Source organism: Octopus bimaculoides, chromosome 16 (genome assembly GCF_046866305.1).
Source record: "Octopus bimaculoides isolate indiv1 chromosome 16, ASM4686630v1, whole genome shotgun sequence".
Classification (NCBI taxonomy): domain Eukaryota; kingdom Metazoa; phylum Mollusca; class Cephalopoda; order Octopoda; family Octopodidae; genus Octopus; species Octopus bimaculoides.
This window is the reverse complement of record NC_142943.1, coordinates 48,075,946-48,103,338: the sequence shown is the minus strand read 5'-3', so window position 1 is coordinate 48,103,338 and position 27,393 is coordinate 48,075,946. Positions and strand designations below refer to the sequence as shown.

The following is a 27,393-nucleotide window of genomic DNA, read 5'->3' as shown; positions in this document are numbered from 1 at the left end:
AGACAATAGTACACAAACACACATGAATATATATACATGTACAGGGTGGCTCAAAAGTAGGTTTACAGTTATCACGTAGGCACTTTAAATTTCTTTTAAAACATTTTATTAGATTTAAATTTCTATCCTACAAACTGAAAAAGGAGCTTGACAAAATTAACTAAATTAGCATAGAATTATGGTTTCATATTTTTTTATAATTAAGATCTAAACTGTTAATATATGAATGCAAAAGAGATAGTTGAATGACTGTAAACCTACTTTTGGGCCACCCTGTATACATATATACAAAGGGCTTCAATGACTTTTTCTGAGTTTCTATCAGCCAAATCCACTCACAAGGCCTTGGTCAACCCAGGACTAGAGTAGAAGCCACTTGTCCAAGGTGCCATGCAGGAGGAATGAACCGACGCTACATAATTGGGAAAAAGCTTCTTAACCATACATACATACCTGCACTGAGATAAAAGACCTGGGTAGCAAAAGTCCATAGAAGCTTTAGGAAAATGCAGTGTGATTGCATTTGAGAATTTTGAGTTATACAAGGGGGTGCTGAAAAGTTCCCAGCCTTAAGGGTATCACGAAAGGCCTAGTTGGAAGCCCAGCCTTCCAAGTTCTTTTTTACAGGGCTTAGAAAAACTGAAGGACTGCTGCAATAAGTGTGTGAATTCAAAATGGGAATATGTTGAATAAAATCATAATTAACTGAGCCTCCTGTATGTTCTTTTACCGAAAGCCAGGAACTTTTCAGCACCCCCTCATACAGATGAGATGGACCAAGATCAAGATGGTGTAGATAAGGATTCATCATCATCATTTAATGTTTCCTCTTCCATGCTGGCAAGGATTCTAACATCTATACAATGAAACTATAATATGACAACAGTGGTAGCCACAATACCAACAATAACTATTACAATGAAGATGAGAAAGAAGACCATGGAACTGTGGTGCATTTGCTAGAGTCTAAATTTGTAGACTTATTGAACATAAATCATAATAATAAGAAAAAAAAATCAAGAAGTAACTACTTCCTTCTACTTTATTTTTATATCGTATATTTAATTTTTTTACCCCTTGTGGTGGAAGGTACCAAGACACTTATAGAGCTGCTTGTTGAGATATCATCTCCTGCATTCAGTGACAGGATATAGCAGCACCCTCAGCATACAAGTCTTTATTCTAATTGAAAAAAAAAAAGATCATTAAATAAGAAACTATATCCATTCATCCTCTCCACCCACTACTTCTGGCAGGATTGTTGAGGGGGTAAAATCCACAGGCACCTCCTCCTTATGGTCCTATCAGAAGCAGCCATTTATTAACCCTCTCTTACACATTGCATCTAATTCTTTTTATGCCCAACTTGTCTCTCGATATACCAGCGATCTGTTTCATGTGCACACTGATATCACACAGCCAGCAGAGTATACCAGTTTCATTCCTCTCCAGCCTTTGTATGTCCTCCACATTCATGACCCACACTTCACTACCTTGCAGCATTGCAGTTCGTACACATGCATCATACAATCTTCCCTTCACTTGGTGAGAGAAAGCCTTTGGTTGTCAACAAAGGTAAAAGCTCTCTGAACTTTCTCCATAATACTTATTTATTCACATCATTTTGAATCAATCATGCATTATCTCATAGCTTCAAGATTTCAATGATGGGATTGTTTCTTTTTAGAAAGACATTGAAGGGTAGGTGGGAGTGGCCATATCTAGCTAGTTTGAATTTAAAACAATTATAATATTTGAACCTGATATGGCTGGTTTAAATGCTAAAGGGGTAAACTTTCTGGCTGGAATTCCCAAGTGTGACCAACTGAGGCTGTGGATATTATCCAATTATTTCATTGTTGGTCTCCTCCCAGTTGACTCAGTTTGAAGAATCTGTTCTGCAATTCTTTCCTGCATTGTTCTAATGATATATCTCTAGTACTGAAGCGGTAGCCTCTCAATGCATAAAAGTAGCAGCTCAACTCAGAGAGACTCTCTCACCTCTGAGCTACACATCCTGTTGGGTAACATTACTGCAGGGATCCTTTGGTGAAACCCCATTTTGGTTAACTAGTTAACTACATCCTTTCATTTTATTTTCATATCCTGTATTTTAATTTTTATCATTTTGAGAGGAGATATTTCATAATTAGAGACTTATACAAAATCTTTGTTTGAGTAAAGATCTTCATTTTTGCTAATTTTTAATACTACCAACTCATCTAAGACCACCCTTGGTTCTAGGATGCAAACTTCCTGTTTTAACCCTTTTGTTATTGTATTTTATTTTGAGATGCTCTGTGTTTCTTTCAATTAATTTTAAATGTAACAAAGAATTTAGTAAAATAACTTAGTTATCATTAAGCTGGTGTTAGGAACATAAATTGTGACTAAGGTTTGGTGGAAGATTTTAATTCAAAACTTATGAAAACAAAACATTTGTACTACAGAGCCAGAGCCAGTTTCAGCCAGATTGGTATCAAAAGGGTTAAAGTGATCTAAATTTAAATCTTCCATCAAAATTTCATGTTAAAATAAGTTCCAAGTTATGTTGCATGTGTGTTAGATCAAAGTCTACTAAGATTGAAAAGTCCTCCTGGATTGTCTGGAGGAACTTTATGCAGCATTGCAACCAGAAATGAACAAATTTGCCATGGCCTACCATTGCTTTGGCCTTACAGTAAACATTAAAAAAAAGCAAGGCCCTTGCACAACCAGCCCCAAATACCATAAGTTCCAAGCACCAGCTTAATAATCCTTTCTACTGGAAGCACAAGGCCTCAAATTTGGGGGAAAGGATTAAATCGATTACATCAACCCCAGTGCGTAACTGGTACTAATTTTATGAAACCCAAAAGGGTGAAAGGCAACGTTGACCTCGGCAGAATTTGAACTCAGAACGTAAAGATGGATGAAATACTGCTAAGCATTTTGCTCCGCATGCTAATGATTCTGCCAGCTTGCTGCTTTAAGCACCTGCTTAATAATGACAAAATTATTGTGTAAATTCTTAATTATTTAAAAAACTAATTAAAGCAAAGTTGTATATCAGAGCAGAAATATGGTAATGAAAGGGTTAAGTGACTTACATTTCTAGCCTTTAACTTTTAACTGCCACCACTTTGCCTAACAATACCCTTTGCCTAGACATCAATTCTCATTATTTATGAATTAATATCCATGGTACAGTATTGATTTTGACTACAATATATTCTGAAAATTATGTCAAGGAACGTGATAGACAGAAGTCAATATGTTGACATTATAGTTACTTTGTAGCTTTATCTTTTTTTAAAACCTGGTTTGTATTAGAAAAGTCATCCATCCATAAAAACTTTTCCTTTCATGAGCTGATAAGAGTACCTTTATGCATTTGATGATCAGCAGTGAAATCTCCATGAAATCATACTCTGCTAGATACCAGATACAGTCTGTATGGACACTGCTGGAACACATTTCAATGTCTGCTTTATCAGAGTTGATCTGGGATAAGCAACAACAACAACAACAACAGCCTTTCGTTTCGTTTATATATATGCGGATATAATGTTACCACAGAAAAATTAGCTGAAAATGGTATTTGTGGATGAATATATGCTTTTTTTATTATTTATATCACATTTGATATACAATAGCGTCAATGATTACACATTTTCAATTGGCCAATTATTGGTTCATTGTATTTCTGACAGCAGGAGTAACAGGGAGTGTCTATAACTCAGTGTAGAACAAATACCACAAGTGACTCTATTTGTAAAGTATTGGGCTTTATTTTTTCTTCTTCAATTTTCTCAGTAATATTTACATCCTTTACCAATATACATTTCCAAAACATTCCATAGCATTCCAGATTTTGGAAGTGAGAACAATTGGTTTGTATGGTGAGAGAGTTTGCCCTTCCTGGCAATGGGACACACTGTTGTAGGTTTCCAATGGTTTAGATAGATTCATGTAAAGAAGAAAGAGAAAGAGTTTGGTAATGAGAGCAGCTAGCTCTTAAAAACATAGTTGCTTGAGAAGGATGGAAATGGCTCTATAAGGACAAGACATCTTGTAGGGTTTGAAGCAATCAGAGGAGATTGTGTAGGTGGTAACGGTATGTAAGTGATGAGACTGGTGGCGCAGAGAAGGTAAATTTGGGAATTCTTGTGTAGTGTGGAGTTGCAATCTAAGCAAGCAGCAAATGTGGAAGCAGGTGTGTTGTTAATACAGGATTGTGCCAAGTTGGTAAAGATCCTCTTGACTAGGTGTGAGCTGAGGGGATTCAAATGTTTCAGCTGTAATTGGGGATTTGGAGGCTGTGCAATTTATGGAGGGATCCTTCACTTTTCTGATAGTAGTCTTGATAGTAGTTGTTACTGATGTTTTGTCCCTCTCATATCAACTCTGATCATCTTGACTGATGATCAAAGATTCTCTAGCTATAACCATCCCTTCCATTATGTGAATCAAGTATAACATTATCTAGAGTATCCTTTCTTTTCTTAAGATTCTAGGGTTGAATCGAAGGAGACTTGGCAACTATTTCTAGCAGGTCGAGCAACCACATTGAAGTTGTGTTGTAGTTGTAGGTGAAAATGTTGTTGTCGATGATTGTGTATGACCCCCTGAAACTGATCTACACAGGGTTCTCGTAACTGAATTGCTGTTAGAAAACCACTTAGGGGCCTTATTAAAAAAACTTTGATTATCTAAAGAAAAATTATGTTTAAGAAGATGGTTTTGTTCACTTGTTTAGCTGTTGCAGATGCAACAGGTTGCCAGATCTGATCAAACAGTTAGGTGACTTTAAGTACTGGAAGGTTTCCAGGTGTTGTTGCAGTACTGCAGGAAAATGTGAGGTATGTTGCCTTGATTACAAGATCAAATAATTTAATGTATGCAGAGATCATGGTGGGAATGCATAACCTATTAGATAATAAAAGGACCAAAGGAAATTTCTTCTTCATGTAATGCATCCAGGAAAATATTGCCTTGAAGGAAGGAGGCTTTCTCTCTCTCTCTCTCTCTCTCTCTCTCTCACCAGGTTCTATTTATAGGAGGTGTTTAGTACAGCACAAGTTAATGGTACGCTTCATATTAGAAGCATAGACAATGCTGAATTAGTTGAATTATTAGAACAGAGGGGAAAATGGTTTGCAGCATTTACTCTCATCTCTTTACATTCTGAATTCAAATTTTACTGGATGACTTGTACTTATTTAATCAACCTTAGGGGAGGGGAGTTCATTAAATAAGTAGCAGTTCTTTAATCAGCTATACCTCACTCTCAGTCTCTGGTTTTGTGTCAATGTTTATGAACCAACATTACAGTATCACTACTGCTGCTGTATATGAGGTCTGATTAATAAGTATCCAGATTATTGCCATAGTAACGAAGCTAAAGCATGCAGAGTGAAGCCGCTAGGCAAAGATTGACCTTGCACTCTGCTGTGCATGTGCACTAAGTTTTAACATTCCAGTTCACTTCTGCTGTTTACAACAGTGCTTAGAAGGAAGGTGTTTAGCGTGTGATCATCACATTGATCGTGACAAAGAAAGTTGTCATGGCAATACCTGCTCGGACGCCTATGCAAGGTTGCAGAAAGTGTATGGAGAGGGGTTCAAATATTTCCAAGTTGGCAGAAAAAGTGTCGATATTGACGAGCATTCTGTGAGATCCACAACCAACAGATCTGAGAAAAATATTGCAGATGTGCATGCAGCTGTGAGGAGAAATCGTTGAATCACCATCTGTGAGTTATCAGAGAATGTGCAGATTAGTCACACTTCAGTTCAGTCCATTATCACTGAGGATTTGGGGATGAGATTTGTGTTTGTTAAGTCTGTGCCAAAACTGCTTTCAGCTGATCAAAAAGACACTTGGGTTTCAGTTGCACAAGATCTCCTTGATTGTGTTGACAATGATGAAAACTTTTTGAAAACTTTGTGTAGGCTTCTGAGTTGGTATCACCAAACTTTTGGCAAAATTTGATACAGGTTCTGTATCAAATTATTATTATTATTATTATTATTATTATTGAGTGAGAGAGCAGAGCATGCCATCAAAGTGACACTGGGGTAAAATATACGAAGCCCATTATACCCATCATGACTACCCGTCTATTAAGGGTACACCAGGCACATGCATCACAACTATATGTGCATGACATGGTGATCTCATATCAAGATAAACAGCGCATGACCTCACAGGTGGGGCCCAGTTAGAATTTTCTTCAGGTCGAGTAGCCCATCCCGCTCAAAAGGTCTCTGAATAAGGGTTGTTTAAGGATGTTGAGCAAAACACCCATGTTTCCAAAAGTGAATTATTCAAAGCCCAGAGAATTACTCTCAACACATGCCTATGATGCTCCCCCACTACTTCTGCACGTGATCAGAGATGCACATATCGTTAGCCACCGAGGGACATGCTCAACTGGTTAAGGTCAACAACTGACAAGCAAATCTGTGGTATTAAGCAGAATATTTGCTGTAGCCCATCTTTTATACCAAGACAAAACAATGTACATGATAACACTTCCAATCAATTAAGATCAGAAACCATGAGAGTCACTGCCTTGTATTGCATCCGGGCATTTATTATTGAGTAAGAGAGCAGTGCATGCTATCAAAGTGACACTGGGGTAAAAATATTATTATTATTATTATTATTATCACGAAAGCTCTCAGGTTTACTTTGCTGGGTATGATGGAAAGTGTCATCTGTTCACAGCCAGCGGACTAAGATGAAACAGTCAGCAGACTAAGAACCCTGTGGAGAACTCTTGCAGACAAAAACAATGATGATTTTTGTAGGTATTCTATCTTTACATTTGTTTCAATCTTTTTGAGCTATGTTGGTAGTTGAATACTGATACTTCCAATCATGCCAATCACCATTGGCATCACATCCCCTTTCTCCATTATCTACAACCTGTACATATACCTCTTCAATTCATCATAGTTGTTTGCTCTTTCTTCTTTCTCTTCAATCCTGTTGTAACCAGGACATGCTAGGTCGATTATCATTATCATTATCATCCTCATTAAAGGTGGTGAGCTGGCAGAATTGTTAGCACGCCTGATGAAATGCTTAGCGGTATTTTGTCTGCGGCTACGTTCTGAGTTCAAATTCTACCGAGGTCGACTTCACCTTTCATCCTTTTGAGGTCAATAAATTAAGTACCAGTTATGCACTGGGGTAGATATAATCAACTAGTCCCCTCCCTCCAAATTTGAGGCCTTGTGCCTCCAGAAGACAGGATCATTATTATCATTATTACTAGTGTGGCAAGCTGGTAGGAGCATTGCTGTGCTGGGTAAAATGCTTAGCAGCAGTTTGTCTGACTTTGCCTAATGAGTTCGATTTCCACTGGAGTTGATTTTGCCTTTCATCCTTTCAGGGTTGATAAAATAAGTACCGAATTTCAGGCCTTAAAAAGATTATCATTATTATTGAGTGAGAGAGCAGCACATGCCATCAAAGTGACACTGTGGTACAAATATACAAAGCCTAATATACCTATCATGGCTACCTGTCTGATAAGGGTACACAAGACACATGCATCACAACCATATACATTATCATCACTCTTATTATTATTTCACTGACGTGGCTGATGACAGTACTGCCTGATTAGCGCTCGTGCGTGGAACGTTAAAAGAAGCATATCTGAGCGTGATCATTGCCAGGGCCACTAAAGAGCAGGAAAAATGCCACTAAGCATTTTGTCCAACATGCTCTTTATATTTTTATTTGTTCAAACTCCACTGAGGGTGACTTTGCCTTTCATCTTTTTAGTGTTGATAAAATGAACACCAGTTGAGCATTGGTGTTGATGTAATTGACTTAATCCCCCATCCTCCTTAGAAATTCTGGCCTTGTGCCAAAATTTGAAGCCATTATTATTCAGAGTAGTTAGCATGTCTTTCAAAATGCTTAGTGGCATTTTATCCATCTTTACATTTTGAGTTCAAATTCTGCCAAAGTTGACTTTGCCATTCATTCTTTCAGGGTCGATAAAATAAGTACCAGTTGAGTACTGGGGTTGATGTAATCGGTTAACCCCGTCCCCCAAAATTTCAGGTGTCGTGCCTTTAGCAGAAAGAGTGGTGAATTGGCAGTATCATTAGATTAGACAAAATACTTGGTGGTATTTGTTCCAGCCCTTTATGAATTGAATCTCAATCTTTCACTGGTCAACTTTGCATTTCATTCTTCTGGAGGTGGATAAAATAAAGTATCAGTCAAGCACAGGGGTTAATGTAATCAACTAACCACTGGCCCCAGACTTGTCTGTAAAATTTTAAAAATGGTGCCACTTTAGTGTGCAGTTTATGTGACCATTTACACTTTAGTGTGTAGTCTAACCCTAACTGTAGCCTTAAACCTAAACCCTAAAATCTAACCCTTTATCCTAACTCTAAACTTTGAACCATATCCCTAACCCAAAGCCCTGACACACGTTAGGTAATTCCACAGCATAGACTATGGAAACTTAGGTAGATCACATGCTAAAGTAGCATTAAAAAAATTACCGGAGACGGACAGTTTAGATTTGCTTGTGCAACATTCCTAACTCATGATTTCCCTTCACTTTTTCTAATTGCTGTTAAAAATCCAAATATATAAAAGACATTGCAGTCGGGAAATATTAACTCCTTAAGTCACTCGAAAACAATCAAATTAAAAATATGGAATTTTTTGGTAATCAAGCGATACAATAATGAAGAAGAGGAAGTAAAGTTTTTATTGACTAAATAACCTTTTTTAATTAATAATCTTATTATTGTTGAAAATAAAGCATTCTTCAAGTTTATCATATTTAAAAGAAGAGTTGCGTTTAAAGAATTGTATCCACGGTAAGACCATCCACAATACAAAAATGATGAAGTCATCTTGTATGTATGAACAATAAATTAAAAGTTGTGGCCTCAGACCCATCCATATGTAAATATGAGCGGATATGTGACAATTGGTAGATATTTTAATTAATTTATCTTTCATTAGAACAGAAAATATGAGAGGGGAAGTTTGCTGTCGTAAAAATAATTTTTTGACGATATGTCGTAACAAATTTCAATCTAGAGTAACCAAAGATTTTTCTCTGAGAAATCTCACAATCAAGAAGAATTATTGCCGATATCCACATGATTAGTATTTCAGCTTTGCATTATTTATAATTGAATGTACAATCATTTTCAAATCATTTAATTGCCTACTTGAAGAAAAAGCGATATTTTAATATTTATTCTAGTTATTTTGAATCAAATAGTATTCGGTTCAGAATAATTAGATATGAAATTTCATATCATACAAGAATATTGGCAAAAAAAAAAAATTGTAAAATTCATTGCCTGTAAATGAGAGAGAAAGAAAAATGTGTCAAAAAGAGGGAGAGAGAAGGGGAGGAGAAAAATAGAAAGAAAGAGAGGAAAAGGGAAAGACAACTATAATAAGAGAAACGGAATTAAATAATAATTAGGGATACACATCTATTAGAAACTATGCGGTCAATTTAAAACATTTTAAGCATAAGACACTTCGGTAGTAACTTTTTAAATTTTTCAATATATTTTCGATATGGTTAAAAGCGTAAGACAAATTATTTTCACACACGCACAATACAATTTTTTCAGATGAATCAAGCAAGCCATTTAAACCTGATTCCAAATGTTGATGTTAGCAGGTTCCTTTTATGCTGATGACTAAGACATACCAGCTAGGATTGGACCACGACACTTTTTATCACTCGTTACTCCTTCTCCATTTTCACATTTTATTTGAAAAGATAAATAGAAGCATTTCGCAGGTAGCACAGAGAGAGAGAGAGAGATGAGTTTGGGTTGCAATAGTTGTGTTGTATTAGAAGGAACACATTGAAATTGCGATTAACAATTATAACGAATTAATTATATCATGCTATTGATGGTCAAAGTTTTACTGTTATTTCGAATTAATAGAAAGTATTTGTCAGCAATAAATTGAAATGCCATTTCCCCCTAGTTATAAACCAAATCAGTGTATTTTGAATTAACACTGAACTATTGTTAATGGTTTCTCAAAGTTACATGGCTACAAACCAGCGAGCCATACATCTATCTTAAATATTAATATATATGTCACTTCCTATAGTTAGCAATATAGAAAAATATATTTAACTTTGAGGAAAACCGTCGACTCCATACATATTTGAAAGGCAAAGCTATCAACCACATGGTTTAATTCGAGAACTGCATCATGTCCTAACCATGATTAAGAAGCCAACGAAGCTTTCTTTACTAGTAGGCAGATTAACAAAAGTTAATGTCTACCCAGAAAAGCATGATGTCAGCATCACCGTTGTTTATTATTTCATTGATCTGCTGCTTTAGTTCTCGTCAGCTCTCGCGTACTTATTTCGAGTCACCTGCTGTGAAATTCACACAGCACACTCATAACTGTGTTTCTCTCTCTCTCTCTCCCCATATCTAGAGCTGACTAATGTTAACTACATACGCCCCACACATTGCTAATAATTTCACCAGTTTCATACAAACATCTCTGACGAAGAACAAAATATCAACAACCAATTCATTGCTCGAACCTCTCATTTCTACAAAACAACAGAACAGAGAATGTCAAAAATCATTTTCTAATTAATAATTACAATAAAATATTAATCAAGAAAATGGGGGAAAAAATCCCATCTAATTCAACTAGAATCTGAAAAATGAACATCAGCTTTCTATCCAACGTGCTATCAAGATCTCACGAATAACAGCAGCAGAATTCTTTCAAAGCCCACCGCTTACTTTCTGGCTTTTATTTTAAGACATGTCAGTCAGCTTTTTAACTACTACATGCAGCCAATGAAATTTCCCACAAGTACAATTCATTGTTGGGCGAAGCACTGTAAAAATATAGTAGAAGTCTTTTGTGTGGATTATTAAATGGACATAACGGCGATTTCCAGCAATTCCTGCTGAAAATCCAGTTGACCAAATCGAAGAAGATTGGCTATTGTTGGCCACATTAGAAACATTGTGATTATATATATATTAGTATTATTTTAAAGAAACCTTTATGATGGCACTACTTCCCAATTAAAAGAATTAAAGAAATCGTTTTCATTCTTCTCGAGTGATTCATCTGGATTGCAAGTCTACAATGAAATCAATTTTATCTCAAAGAAAACGAACAAAAGACAAATTTATTGGCAACAATTAAAATCGGCCGCTTTCTCCAGTTAATAATGTTCATTCAGGACTTTAATAATCTAGAAGAATGAGACATTGTGACAAAATTGGAGAAAAAAATATATAAAGTAAAAGAAGAAAAAAAATGAGAAGATTTCTGTAACATATTGAAAATGTTTTATTTTAATTGACTGTTAATTAAGTATTTGATTTATCATGAAACAAGGAATTGTTTCTGAAAGAGCATGAAGGCACTTCCCTGATGGAATATTTTGAGTACAGGGAAAGAGATGAAAATATGTTAAACAATTGTAGGAAAATACTGCAAAAAGCGAACTACTTGGCTTTAAAAGAACGATTTGAGTTTTATAATGAAAGAAAGTAGATGTTAAAAACGAGCTCAGCAATGGATTAGGGCCTTCCACTCGGATTACTATCTTCCCCCCATCATCAAGTGTTGCTGCTGCTGCTTCTTGTACTGACACCACACCAACATGGCAGTCATTAGACGATTGTGGAAAAGTTGGGTTATTTAGCAGCTCTATATCACTGACGACGTTGAGTGGGGGAAGAGAAAGAAAGCGAGACAGCGTGAGGAAGGGTGGGAATGAGAGAGAGAGAAGATATAAACAAGAGAGAGAACGATATAAAGCGAGAGAGAGAGAGTGGCAGCTTTTTATCGGCGACGCTGAGTGATAGAAGATATAGAGAGTAAACGAGTGAGGGAAAGAAAGAAAGAGTAAAAGCTATAATGAGAGTGTGACAGTAGCTGCTGCTACTACTCCCCTTTACCTACCGACCGAAACTCAGGCAGGCAGACAGACAGTCGGACAGAATGAGTAGATGCTTGAGTGAGATGCTCCGTTGGCTAGCATGACTGCTTCATGAATATGTAAGCAGCACCAACAGGAACAATTTACCGTCGCCACTATTACTCTGCTGTTTCTGTTGGAACAGAGAGAGAGAGAGAAAGAAAGAGACAGAAACTAATAGAATATTACTTCTTAGTCGTCTTCGATTAAAAGACAAACGAGAGTTTGAGTGCGAGGAGATAGATATAAGGGATATTTAAAGTATCACCCCCTGGTCCTGCTGTTGTTTTCCTTCTCGTTGCCAGCACCTTGCAACCAAACAATCTTATGGATGTCTACATGTTTACCAAGTTGCTTCCAAGAATCCTTTCCTTCTATAGGTAGGTAGTCAAAGTTTCTTTTCTTTCTGGTTTTCTTGAAGGTTGCTTCTGAAATCGGGAGACTTGTTTTCAGAAGGTAAAATAATGGAAGGGCAACTGCGAAGACTGCTATTGCTGGCTGCTTTGCTTTGCCTTTGCTTTTACTAGAAAGGAGCTTCGACTATGTCGACCTGGCCATGTTCCACGTCTTTATTTCAAACAGATCTCGTCTTGCATGTTTGTTCGAAAATAGAATTTCGCCACACTCGAGGTCTTTTTCTCTTTATTTTAATTGTGAGGATTGCCAGCCACATGCTTTTCTATTTCTCAAACAACTGCAGGCATTATTTAAAAAGAAACGAACGAACAAAAACTTTTATAAGACCTCCGATCGCTTGATTTGTTGTCGGATAACATTTGCATGTATTTCATTTTTTAAAAAACCCGTAAAAGAAAAATAAATTAAATCGTTCCTCCTTTCTGTCTTTACTATAAACCATTCTCCTGTTGCCCTTCCATCTGGAGAAGAGAGTTTTAAGGTATTTCTTCTAAGTTTTCAGATGTCTCCAACGGACTTTGTTTACATGTTTCTTACTTTCTTCCCAATAACTGTGCAAGATCTGATCGACATTGTTGCCTTATCTACGATCTCTCCCAAGAATTTCTCATCTAAAGATGAACCATTTCTCTCTCTACTCTTCAGGTCTTATGTTCCTTATTTTACCCCCACCCTGTCTATATTTTCCACAAATGATTGCCAATTATTTTCCCCCTTTTTCTGTTATCGACAACCCTTTGGTTATTACTATTTTAAAAATAAATACATTTCTTCTTTCTCGTTAAATCCTTCACTTCACTTTGTTTAATGAACTCTTAATTACCTCCTGGTGCTTAATATAATTATCCAGCAATCGTGATCATAAATTTAAGGAAGACTGCTTTATACTCTCTGCCTTCCAACCATAAGCATGTCATTCGTCTTGTAGATATTTTTAAAATAAACGGTGAGAAAGTAAAATGCTCAACATTCTTTTATTTTCCTGTTGGGCTGTTTTCTACCGATTTAGGTCTTCTGATTGTTTCAGCGAACAGCAAAACAGCCATTGCTTTAACTTTGTTTCTGATTCAACGATCTTCTTGTTTTTTTTTTTTTGCATGTAAACGTCTACCTACGCCTTCTTTTTTTTCACTTGCCGTTGGTGCATATAAAACATTTCTGTGGCTATCTCTCTGTCTCTCTCTCTCTCTCTCTGCTACTCTCCATGTCTTTGCTGATCCTCAAGAGTTGTGCTTGGCCACCATTGTCACTTCTCTCTTTATTGCTGAATGTCGATCACCACATTCCTCTTTGCTGGCTCTTCTCATCATCACACCATCGTTTGACCACAACCACAGACTTGTTCGAACACGCTTATATATTTTCAAGAGCATTTGACGGATTTTAATAAAACAATTCCTGCTAATTCAATCCAGTAAATCAGTTATTATCATTTTCTTTTTTAAGTAACCAAAGAACTTTTGTAATTCTCCTTTACATAGTCTACCAAGTTATTTTTTAATTTGCCTTTTGGAAATTTTTGCAATCGTAACTTTTGTGTTATTTATTTATATATTGCTAACTATGTCTCTCTGAAAGAACTTTTGCATGATTATAAAATGCGGGATTTTGTTATTAACGTGCTCTTGGTTTCGTGTGACCTTTACAAAACATACACACATGCGAAAATAAAACTTTGAGAAGACCAAACCGTTGATGATACAATTTTGTTTGCTTATACTCTTTAGTTTGTAATCGTATTGACCCAACAGATTGAAATCTATTTCCACTTTTCTTGAGAGTCATGCAATGTCATGTTGTACCAATATTATCAGTTTTATACAAAAAAAAAAAAAAAAAGAACCTGTAATCGCATTGGAAAACAAACCAGCTGTTTCTTGCACATTATTTCTTTCAAGAACCTATAAGATACTAAATCTAAATCCCAAACTGTTGTTTGCTGTTCTATTTTCGATCGAAATTAGTAGGTGAGTAGCTTATTCATTAATGCACCGCCGATTGAGTTAAGGGAAGCTTTTAGCTTTCTATGATGTGTATATACAATAATATGCTACAGTACAGTGCAGTTTGTTGGAGTGGCAATGTATCTATGGAGGGTGGAGGAGATTCTAGTGCAAACATTACTATACACACACCATTCTTCCTTGCTAAGTTCGAAGTTTATTCTGGTGCTAGTAAAGTAGATTAAAGTTAGTGAAAACTTTACCGGTTCTGTTCTATTTTGTTTACTTGTTAATTATGCATGTTAGTTTCCTTTTCATATAATATTCATTTTTTTCTGTATAAGCAACGAACTTTTTTTTCCCTATAAAGTCGTTTGAAAAATTCCTAGTCCACTCTATTGACTGATAGTTAAGTAAGGAACCACCCATTCTTTATGTTGTTTTGAACTTGATCTCCAAGCAACACATTTTAAAGCCATTTTAAATTGTTTCAGAACTTTTGGAAACCACATCCACCAGTGCAATTGTTGTATTTTATATTCGTAATTTCTTTGAAAGTTTATTTGGGCTTTTGAGATTGTACGGCCTTTGTGGGTGTGGAGCAATGTTAATTTGTGCCTCTCGTGCTTCAGAAGCTAACATGCTAAAGCTTGCAACAAAGAAGTTATATCGCTGATCGCTAGTCAAGAAATGGTCTCTAATCGATTTCTCGTTTTTAAAAGGTTAACCAAAGAATACAGACCGATCCCGGTCGTGCAAAAAGAGGGTGATGTATAGTTTTTTGTGGGGTTCATTTCTGGTGTTTTCTATACTTTTTACCGCAGCGCACTCGCAGCCATAGCATTAATAAAAACTAGAACTGCATTTTTTGTGGGTGCCTGTATTATAAAAGCTTGTGTGGCGATGAATCCAGTCTTACAAACCCACTAAACCACTCAACATTCTCAAATGAAAAGCATTGGCTGAACGAACCCATACATTTTTTCCCCTCCTCCACAACAAACACACTTCACTTTTAATAATAATAAAAAAATTTTTTCTGGAATTGATTCTTGCCTACACAAACCATCACCACCACCGTTTTTAACCTAGTAAACTATCATTCAATGTTGGTTTCTACCCCCCCCCCCCACTCTCTTTCTTTTAACCCAAGAACTACAATAATGGGCCAGAGAGTCTTCTATACCATCAAGTGTTGCCTTTCACGTGAACAGTACCCCCTCCAAAATGATTTCGATGCTTTTTCTGTTGCTGATCAACAAATAGCATTGTGCGTGTAGTCGTCATTTAGGTTGACATGTACTTTTTCTCTCTCTCGTTTTATTCAAGTTGCTGGTTTCAACCAATAAAGTAAGATTTCTTTCCTTTTTTAATATATATATATTTTAGATAAAAATATATTTACACGTTCGGTTAATTATTAATGCGGTTCGTTACCTTGCCAAACCCCAAATTAAGTGCACGTTGTGATCGTATCATCCCGTTTATATATATATATATATATATTTATATATATATATATATATATAACGTGAGAGAGTTAGGGGTTGGGGGTTCAACCCACTAAGGGATAATATCTATCCAGTATACTGCTGGGAGGGTACCCAATTATTGCTACACTAGTGCTATTTTAAGAAATATCAAATTAATTAATGGAAGTTATTATTAATAACTTAATTAAATCAATGTCTCTGCTTTCTTCATCATGGATCATCTTCGTAATTATCATCATATGATATAGTGTTTGGATGAAATTTCAGATTGCATACCATTCGTCTTAATACGGATACATACACACACATGCACACACTAAGCTGTGCAACCTTCTAACTCGGGGAAAATCAGGCAACGAGATCTGGTTATTTTTCATAACTTATAATTAGTCACCATAAACAGTCGAGTTTCGTAGAACTGGTGAAGAGCACCAGGAAGCTTGATTGAGTAATGTGACCATTGCCAAGACAGTGGTTTTTATAAATAATAAAAGATACAAATATATTTTGATTGCTTTCAAATTCAGCCGTGTCTCATTTTCGTTTTTCTCACGTTTAGTGAAAACATTTGTATTAATCTTTACAGCTATTGTTTGTTGGCAATCAAGCTTGAATGCCTTGAGAATTGCATATTGTACATTTCATCAGATTTTAATGCTTTATTCTTTGTACCAAATCTAATTTGTTGATTTTACACACACACACGTGCGTGCGTGTATTTATGGATGTATGTGCTTGTATATATATATATGTGTGTGTGTATATATATATATATATATATATATATATATATATATATAAAATGTATGTATATGTATACTTCATCACAATTAATATACTGCATTGACTTCCATGTTTGATTTCAACCATCGCTAAAACTTGTTTAACGCCTTTGAAGGACAGGATTTCGCTATTGGAAGTGTAATTAGACAATTATTGTTTATTCCATTTTTACAAAAAAATATTACTTCCTGTACGATATGTTAATCATAACTACATACATGGTCAGTTGTGTCTGACCATTGCTCTCGAACTTCTTGTCGAGCAAGTAAAAAGTCTTGGTTTTACTTGGAATTCGAATGGATTTTCGCCTTGACCAGTTACTGACTTTTGAACCGAGATCTAAACAAGATTTCAATTGCCTTGGGATTTATCCTCCTGTTATTTTGCTATTTCGAAGACGATCATTTTATAAAGTCCGTTAAATTTAATTTTCCCTTTGAGATTTAACTTTCTGCCAGATGGTTACTGTAAGCTATTAAGACTTCCAGTTTGACTTCAATTATTGTACGAGATTAGAAATAGGCAAACAGAGGGAGGGACTTTGTAAGTGAAAATTTCCACTGAGGTTTGTTTTTTAAAAAAATACTATAATTAGAGATATAAATTAATAGCAGAGCTGACGGTAGATATACATTGGTGTGAATTACACTTTAGATATAACTGGTTAAAGTTAGAATGAATGTTTATTGCCATTTACAAAAATCACTCACCTACAACAATCATAAAGTGATATAGCTCACTTTGTGGTTAAACTGCTAGATTTATTGTCTTTGGTTTACAAGCTGTCACTGGCAATGTATGTATTATTAGTTCCTTCAGTTGATCGAGTTGGAAATATACTTTGGCTACAGAAACTTAGAGGCTTTTTATTTGTATTACGCTTGAAAGTTTGAGAATGCGGCCAGTTTTCAGAATCGCGATGTCAAATGAATCGCTGGTTCCATGTTGGTCACTTTTTTCTTCTTTCTATTAATGCTGTTTCGTTATGAGCTAGAATTATTTGAAGTTATGTGAGCTGGTATTATTGGTTTTCAGAATCCTGAAGGTTAACATATGTAGAACGAATTCTTTTATTGCAACATATAACACAATACTATCCATTCTCTAATTATGCCGACTTTTTTTTTTCTCCGAACTATTATTAGCAAAGCCTGCATAATTTATTTTCTCAGTTCAGATCTGCTGTCCGAACATGTGGCTCGCAAAACCACATGTAGCTGTTTTTCGAGATTTGAGTAGTTTTCACAATTTCTTGGCAAAACTTTTTGTTTCCTATTACAGGTAAAATATAGAACATCTTAAAATATTCTTAAACACATGAATGAATACATTCTAAATTTTAAACCGAAGGATTAAATATTATTGCATACGTAATGAGTTTCTTGGTAATAAACAATTTGTAATATTGATATAATAATAAATAAAACAGTGCTTTTCTATCTCATTCTTTTTTTCTTTAATTTTACTTTGACATCTCTTAAGCGCGCACGCACATAGCGAACTCATATATGTGTGTGTGTAAATCTTAGATTAAGCGAACTTAACCATGTCTTTATCCTACTTTATTTCGTGTTTTCTACATTGTCTATTGATATCTTTCATACAGAAAATATCTGGTATGTCTAGCAGTTTTGTGTTGGGTTGCTGTCACTTGATGTGCGGTCTTTATTTCCAATACATTCCATTTACAAAACAAAATATGCTTATAGATTGATTGTTCGAATTCTTGGAATGTATAAATTCTCGACTAACCATCTTTAGCATTACAACTATCAATTATTGCCAAACGTTTAAACTTCGCTTTTGCCTAATATATTTAAGTCTAATTTATTTTAGTCCCTACTCTGACTATGCTGCCTTCAAAACGAAGTGGATTGGAGTTCATCCAACTGAACTGAATTTTGTTAATATTCTTAACTGAAAAACAAACATGTCTTTATAAAATTTATGTTAAAGCTTATATGCAGAGAAATCGTTTTCTTAGTTCAAAAGACTTGGATACAAAACATTTTCGTACTCAATTCAACCCACTTCTAAAACGTGTAATGACTATTGATCTATCATTGTTTAATTCTATGACTTAAGATTAGAGATATTGTAGCAGTTCTCTCACTAATTTATTTTGCCTCACAGAAGATGAGCTATTTGTAAACGTTCCTGAGAATTAACTTTTTCCTTCTCTTCTTAATTCGATTTAATTTTTTTTTTTTTTTTTTTTTTTTGAATAATGCAATTTTCCAATTTGGGCTTTTTATAGTAAAACGAAACCTTAATTCATTAGTATCAGTTGAGGCATGTTCAATACTTATTGCTTTATATTATAATTATAGCTTATGAAGAACATGACCAAAGCCGTTTAGTTACAGAATCTTTAAAATTGTTTCTTCTCTTCTCTAAAGCATGATTTGTTTATTCTATTTTTAAATTACACTGTTTGTGTGAGAATTGCTAAGATATCTAAAATTGAAGGCATTTGAGACTAGAAATATATATATATATATATATATATATATATATATATATATATACCCAGATCAAAAAGACCTAAACCCATGGGGGTCTTTTGATCTTGGTAATAATTTCTCTATCTCTATTTATAACCGTTTGCAAATCTTGAACTATATTCTTCACTATTGAACAATGATCAATAGTGAAGACACCAGCTCATGAGATCTCTGGCATCCTTTTAGTCTGACTGCTGTCTTCAGTAGACTAGCAATGGTTCTAGCTCTTACTTCAGAGCCTCTGTTGTATATTAGAATACTACTGCTACTGTCTATGCCACTTTGGGCTGTTATCACCTTGGCTTAATATTCATCCATATACTTTCTTCTCTTCCTTCCTATTTTTATTTTATTGCTTCCCTTCAAAAGGAAATTATCAGCATCCTCATGTATGCTTTAGTGGAAAAAAAATTTAGACTAAAGCTTTTACAGTGCTGCAAGTAATTTAGTGATCTCTCTCTCGTAAGGATAGTATGTGGTTTCTTTCTGAAGCAGAGCTAGAGAGAGAGAAACATTATGGCCATGCAGAGAAATGTAGGTCACCTATGACAACAAAGTGAGGTATGAAGCCACACTAACATTTAAAGGCAGCTAATGGCTGTTTTATTTTCTATCTTACTATCATTCCGTGCTTTAGTTGGGCTTACTACATCATACCAGTAGGATTTTCTTTCGTCTCCAATCTAAAGAGAACAGAAATTTGCCCAATCATATAGCATATTTCAACTAAACTTGTGAATGTTCTCAAGCTTCTTTATTTGACTAATATATTCAGAAAGCTTTTTTTACTTTCCAAAATTTATTCATTATGTTCTTTTTTAATATTCCTTGTTTTAACTTTTCATGTATCAACTTCTCATACACAGATGACTAATTCTATACTGGTGTCTTAACCCTTTACCACTCAGATTACTTTGTGAATATATCATGCATTATCTTGAAGCTTTGAGATTTCGATGGGGTGATTGTATATTTTTAAAATGACATTATAAGGTTGGTGCAAGAGGCCAGATATGGCCAGTTTGAGCATAAAAGAGGTAGAATATTTAGGCCAGATATGGCTGGTTTAAATACTAAATGGTTAAATCCACTGCTTTTTTTTAATTATTATTAGTTTAATTTAGTTTCATTATCTCTGTATTGATGCAATGAAAGTATTGCTCCATAGCTGTTTCCACATCTATTTGCCAATAATACTGGATTTCTGGTTAAAAGATGATTTTTAAACAATCCTGCTTCGCTTAAATGGCTCATCATTATTATTATGTTTCACCTTCATATTCATGATTAATTTGGGCTTGAATTTCCTTCTCTTCATTTTGATTTTATATAGGCTTTTGTGACCATATTTTCCATTTTTTTCACACACCCCCAATCTTAACCCCTTCTGCTTAAACTTGTTTCCAGTGCAGTAGTTTTCTTAATCCATTCTTTCTCACCACAAATCTCTGTCATTACTGCTTAATTATGTCTTTCTTGAAAATAACTCATTGACGTTTCTTGTTTCTTTGTTATATTTTTTAAGCTGAATACTGCTCTTTTGAACTTCTGTATTTCAGAGAATTGTAATTTTTTCATTTGTTCTACTTGCTGCTTGAAAATGTTTCTTACATACATTTATTTCCCTTAGCCTATCTTTTGAACACAAAGAGACCTTCAATGATAATATAACAGAAATCTTTCCCACATCACTCAGAAAGCTTGCTTAAATATAACAGCTACTACTTGCCTGCTCTATCTTTGCATAGATCAAGTTACCTAGGTAACAGATTATCTACTCCCTCAAAAATTTTACAAAATTGGACATCTTGTACAGGTTTTATCTAAATGTTAAAATACTTGAAAGTGTTTGAAAGTATCAATAAATAGAATGCAGTTTGGCATGTATATATATGTATATATATATCGTGATAGATATAGATAGTTCAGTATATTAATTGAAGTTTAATATTTCCCCTTCCTTTCATTGTAATACTGTTTTTGTGCAGTTAGCAAGGAAATATTGATGCACAAATTCCCTTCCAGGCATTATTAAGTATAGATTAAGGTTAGTTAGGTTGTAAGGGAAAGTCTCTTGAGGCAGCTGCAGCTCTGACAATAGTTGTAAAATAGGCAAAAGTTGCTTACAATGCAAACACCTAGTTTAAACAATTTATCAGGATTATGTCATTAACTTGTCTCTTTTCTTTTTCTTCTTACAATTTGCATCAAATAGCCATTGTTACAGTTTAACTGTACAGATTCAGCGTTTAACTCCAAAGGTGCCTAGCTACTAACTGTAAAAATATGCAAAGGTACACTAGTTTGCTGGCATCAGATGCTACTTGCATTTGCACCTTCTGCAAGAATAGTTGCTAAATATTTGTTTATACAAATTCATATATACTTCTTTGCATGGTAAAATGGCTATAAATGCGCTGAAGGTAAAAATTTTCAAAAGCAATTTTTGTAGTAATAGCTACTTATATCTAAAAAAAATTTGTGTGGATTTTAGTGTGAAATAAAACTGTTTTGTACTTTTGGTGCTATCAATGCAGCTCTCCCCATTTAATTTTTTTATTCCATTGACATTAATATATTTTTTTTCTTCTAAAATAATATATATATATATAGTGTTTTGCTTAGTAGCATAATTTTCAACTTGAGGTAAATAAACAAACTATCCTTAATCCTTGTTAGAGTATCCATTTTAATGGAGTCAGGACAGGCTTTGTTTGTGCTTGCATCAAGTCCTACAATAATTTGTAATGATGAAGTCAAACCAGATAATGATATTTTGAAAGCATTTAATTAATACGTGCATTTCAGATCTTGTGTAATATAATAGGAAATTACATCCCTTTATGTAAAACTTGCAGTTATTTCAAAATATCTTGAAACGAACTGAAGAAGGCTTTGTGTGAGGGAATGCATTTCCTATTATAAATTCTGCAAGATCTGAAACACATGTAACAAATGCTTCCAAAATATTATTTAGTTTGGCTTCATTAGTACAATATATATATATATATATATATATATATATATATATATATATATATATATATGTATATATTTGTACATGTACTAATTAATTGAGTTTTTACCTGTAAATTGGGATTTTTATCCCTAATAATGTTATATATATATATATATATATATATATATATATATGAATAGTTCTTTAATAAGACTAATGTTAACTGTGACCTCAAAGTTTTCGAACTGCTTAGCCGAATATTTGGTCTGAATATTTGGAACATTATTTTTATTCTTTGATGTTATTCTCAATGGCAAGTGGTATGGGTTATCTGGTAAGCTATTCCACTAGGTTGACTGAAATATGTACAAATAATTCAGATTGTCTATAGTTGAACTTTGTACTTAAGAGTTTGTGAACAAGCTTTATAATTTCATTGTATCTAACTTTGTTTTGGGTATATGGACTACTTTGGATCATCAAAACCATTTAAAACAAAACAAAAAAAAAAGTCCTGCTACTTCCTTGTTTGTTGACCTTTTTTATAAGGTCATCAAGAAATGCACACAATGGCAAGTGATATTTGTATGACCACATGGTCTTAAGTATAAATTTTCTTGTGCAGTGTTTGTCCCCTGAGCAAGGTACTCTACCTGTTCTAATTTCTCTGAATTGAAAAGGGGAATGATTTTACATTGGCATACATGATAGTAGTAGTAGTAGAAGACTAACTTGGCTTGCAAAGTGCCAAGTTCTTTGTAACATTTAGTTATATTTTTTTCAGTTTTGAGTTAAATATTTGATAGGGTTGACTTTGCCTTTTGTCCTTCTGAGATTGATAAATTAATATTTGTAATATAACAAAATTGATTTAATCAACCGTATCTTGCCTTACAAAGTATTTGGTGAAGGCCTAATCAGAAATCAATAAATATGATAATTAAATTTATTACAACAGTTTAGTTTCGACTATATACATAATATATGTGTGAAGGCTCAGATGTAATTTATTGTGGGTTTATCAAAGTCTATCTTGGAAATGTCCTGAGATGTTGCTTTAAATGAATCCTGGTAACATACAAGTCTGAAGTAGGAGATTCTGGTTTCCAGCACCAGTCTCAGCAATCTTGCTTCCCCCTGTACTGTCTGTCCAGATCGATGCAAGTGGAATTATTAACTGCTTTGGCTGCATCTTTCTTTAGCTGTGTAAAACAAGATACGTGTTGATTGTCTTTTAAAGAATATTTATATCTGTAGCTGATATCATAAACAATAGAATTTTCTGTAGTGTTTTTTTTTTTTAATGAGGTAGTGGTCTTAAGAAAGTTTATTTCATTCCATTTATTTAATACTACATGGATAAGTGCAATGAACAGACTAGTTAATGATGTGTACATATTATTTACCTATAATTCAAGCCTAGTTAAGTTCATTGTCATGCCTGAAGGCCATTCTTTTGCCACAATAAATTTGTCCATTATGATTGAATAGATAGTGTTAGTGAAAATATCTTATTGTAAAGTGCACACATCGTTGTCTTTCTTTTCATCTTTCTCTCACTAGATATCATATTTTCCAGTATACCAGTCAATGTAGTATATAGTGTAAACATTCAAACATTGTCCCTATTCTTCCAAATCCTACTGCATTTTACATGGAATTTTTGATCCTCCATAGTCGTCTTGGTGTAATAAGTTGACCCACCTTTTGGTCTGAAAAATTTGACTAGTATGCCAGGGAAAACAGTAGATAAAAAGGATATTCTTTAGAAATATTCAGTAACCTGGAACAAATGAAAAAAGTCCTTACAAACAATTGAAAGGAAAAAGATGATCCTGAAGCTGATGTGTTTTGAGAAGGAGCAAAAGTTCCAGTTTGAATTTAGAACATTACTGGTCATATACCTTTTATCCAGGGGGCATTTGCTGTTTATTATGGTTCTAAAAAAATTTAAACATCAAATTTTCAACTGTTAAATTTGTGATGGCTGTTGTAGTTACAAATTTGCTCCTTTACATTCAACTAGCTTTATTAAGTAAACAAACTGATTGTTGCTGTATGTGTGTCTGTCTGCTAGAATGGTGGTGTGTGAAGCGACTGACGAATCATCAGTGTCTTGTAGTAGGTTCTTAAAAATATAAATTGATGATACGAAAATTGGATTTTGTTACTGAAAAATGCTCAATGGCTGTGAGCTTGCTGAATCATAAGAGCATCATAAAAAAAAATTACCTTGCTCTATTACACTCAACTGAGGTCAGCTTAGACTTTCATCCCACAGGGGTCCATCAAATAACATACCAGTCAAGTACTTGGTCAATAGTATTGACTGCCTCCCACCCAATTTGTACCTGGCCTTGTAACTAAATTAATTACAAACAATTATTGAAAGCGGCACAGAATATTTGGCCTTGAAGTTGTGTTAGGTAAGCCTGGCAAAAATTAAGAGGTAAATGTGTGTGTATGTTATATATATGAGAGAGAGAGAGAGAGAGAGAGAGAGAACATTGGTTAGGTTATAATTAGCACTACTACTCATAGAATTCAATCCAGATTGATTGTCGGAAGAAATTCATCATTGGAATTGAAGAGTTCAATGCCTCACAATGACCAGCGTTTTCAGCCTGGATATGGGAATCTTTGATTTGACTGAAGATTCCTGCACATAGAGTGAAACTGTCTTTCAATTCCTACAATAAAAAATATATACACTCATACCCACATCCTTACATATGTGCACATATATCTGACTGGCAGCCATCAGAATCATCAACTGTGAATGAACTTAAGTATCGAGTAATTTTTCTCGTGTTTATATATTCAAACCCGTGTCTGTTTAAAATATAGCAAAGTGGTGTTTATTTGAATATGGTGGAAATTTTGTGTTATCATTTCTTGGTTTGTATTAGGTTCCTTGGTGCACTTACTGGTTGGAAAGTGATTAATACCAGGAAAGAATTTCAGTTTTTGAGTAGCAAGATTGGCAGGAATATAATGACATAATGGGATTAATTTTATGCCTGTTATGAGTTGTTGTTTAATTATCATAGCAGTGACTTGGGAAAGCTGGAAAGCTTTCATATGACTGTGTTGGCAGTAATATAAACTATGACTATAAGGTCGAACAATAGCAGTAGTAAGACTACTAAATGTCTGTAATGCAGTTTTCTCCATGATTGGTAGTTACATCTTGAGAAAATTAATAAACTATCTTTCGGTAATTTGTCATTTTTGGATGGAGTAGACAACCAGAACGAGTAAGTAATGGAGCATAGAACATGACATCAAGATTATACATGATACACAGTCAGATACATCAGGTAATGAATGTGTTCAATCGTGTAGCCTAATTGGGGTGAGAGGATAATAAATCACAATTCACAGAGAGGAAGTGTCAGAATATTCTCTATGAATGTGTATTGTTTTGTTTTTCAATAAACTCGTTTTCAATGCACTACTGAGAATATCTTTGCTTAATATCCATGTTTGCTTTTTGTATGCTTTTCTGTTGCATTGCTAATATCTTATATGAAATATGGCTCTACCTAGTAGTGCTATATATATATATATATATATATATATATATATATATATATATATATATATATATATACTGTGTAAATTCTGATGTCTGTTTTATATATGTCTTCTTTTTTTTTTAATCATTTTCAGCAGTCTTATCTTTATAGAGATCCTTTCTGTTTTACAATTTTCTTTTTGTCAACTACAGTTATATCATGAAACTCCCTTTTTTGTCGACAATATCCAGATAATTTGCCCCTGTTGCAGTATTTTTGAGATCCTAACATATCTTAGAGCAGTGGTTCCCAACATTTTCACTGCCAATAGAAGACCCCTTTTATTTAAATGAGTTTCCCCATGAACCCCCCCCCCCATCCTTATGTGTGTGTGTGTATGTATATATATGTGTGTGTGTGTGTGAATGAAATTTTGAATTTAGTTCCATAGACTCCCCAGTACTACCGCTTTGCAAACCACAGGTTGGGAACCACTGTCTTAGAGTATGATTACAAGGTTACTTTTTGACACATTTTGTGATATATATATATATATATATATATATATATATCACATAATTAGTAGTATTATGGGTCTTGTGCATTGGTAGAATTGATGAAGTGATACAAAATTGTTGAAATCCCAAGGTGGATTAAAATGATTAATCCTCTCCAAATTTATTGATTTGTGCCAATGTTGTAGAGTGATATTTATTATATCAGAGTGGTGGATTGATAGAATCATCATAACAAAATACCTTCCAATATTCTTGCTCTTCTGAGGGCAGCTAGCTTGCAGAATTGTTAGCATGCCAGACAAAATGCTTAGTGGCATTTTGTTCTTTCTTTATGTTCTGAGTTCAAATTCCATCGAGGTCAGCTTTGCCTTTCACTCCTATTGGGATGGGGTGGGGGTTAAAATGAGTACCAGTTGAACACAAAGTAAACAAATTAACCCCCACTTCCCTGTAATTACTGGCTCTAAGCCAAAATTTGAAACCAATATTTTTGCTCTTCTTAGTTCAAATCTTGCCAAGATTGAGTTTACCATTCATTCTTCTGGTTGGCAGTGGTGGTGGCAGTAGTGAGGCAATAAACCAGTCAGATAATGGATTGAATCAATCGATTAACCCCTTCCACCCCTTCCAAAAAAAAAAAATGTAGTTTTGTGCCTATATTAGCAATTATTGAAAAGGGTAATTGAGTAGTAGTAATAGTGGAGAGTTTAGACTAAGATTAACAATCTTTTATCTATCTATATGGATTAAAATTTTCTTGGCATCAACATTTTCCCTTCAATGATTGATAGTGTCTGCTGCTCAGCTGCTTTGCTATTTAGTATTTTGTCTAAATTCTGAGTTCACATCCTACTGAAGCTGACTTTGCTTTCTCTGTCCTCAGAAGTACCAGTCACATACTATGGTTAAGTAAATTGCTGTTAACCCTCGCCCCACAAAAATGTATAATTTTTGTAGTTGTGAAAGAAATTCTGTTTGCCTGAATCCTCTATCAGCTTTTTTAAAACTCTTTTGATACTAATCCATCTGAGACTGCCACTTAGTTCTGTGGTACAGACTTCCTGCTTTAAAAGTAATCTTTAAAAGTTTTCATTAAAATTTATGTTAATTTATGTTCTAGGCACCAGCTTATTTATGACAGTTATTTTTACTAAATCTGTCATCATTTTAGAAATTAACTGAAGCAAAAGCAGTGCTTTTCACGAGAATTATGGTAATAAAAGAGTTAAGTAGTTTATACTGGATTGACCTTCTCAGAACTCTTCCCCCTTCTGTGATAGAGAGAGATC

General features: G+C 34.4%; 1 protein-coding gene across 2 annotated transcripts in view; it reads left to right on the top strand.

Moving 5' to 3' along the window:
- The first annotated feature begins 9,417 nt into the window (after positions 1-9,417).
- The window catches only part of LOC106872677 (uncharacterized), a 30,547-nt gene continuing 12,571 nt past the window's right edge, over positions 9,418-27,393 (top strand). The window contains exon 1 of one of the 2 annotated variants that reach the window (XM_014919752.3): positions 9,418-12,349. The gene's annotated coding sequence lies outside the window, so the exon portion shown is untranslated. The other variant, XM_052974098.2, reaches the window with a different exon arrangement.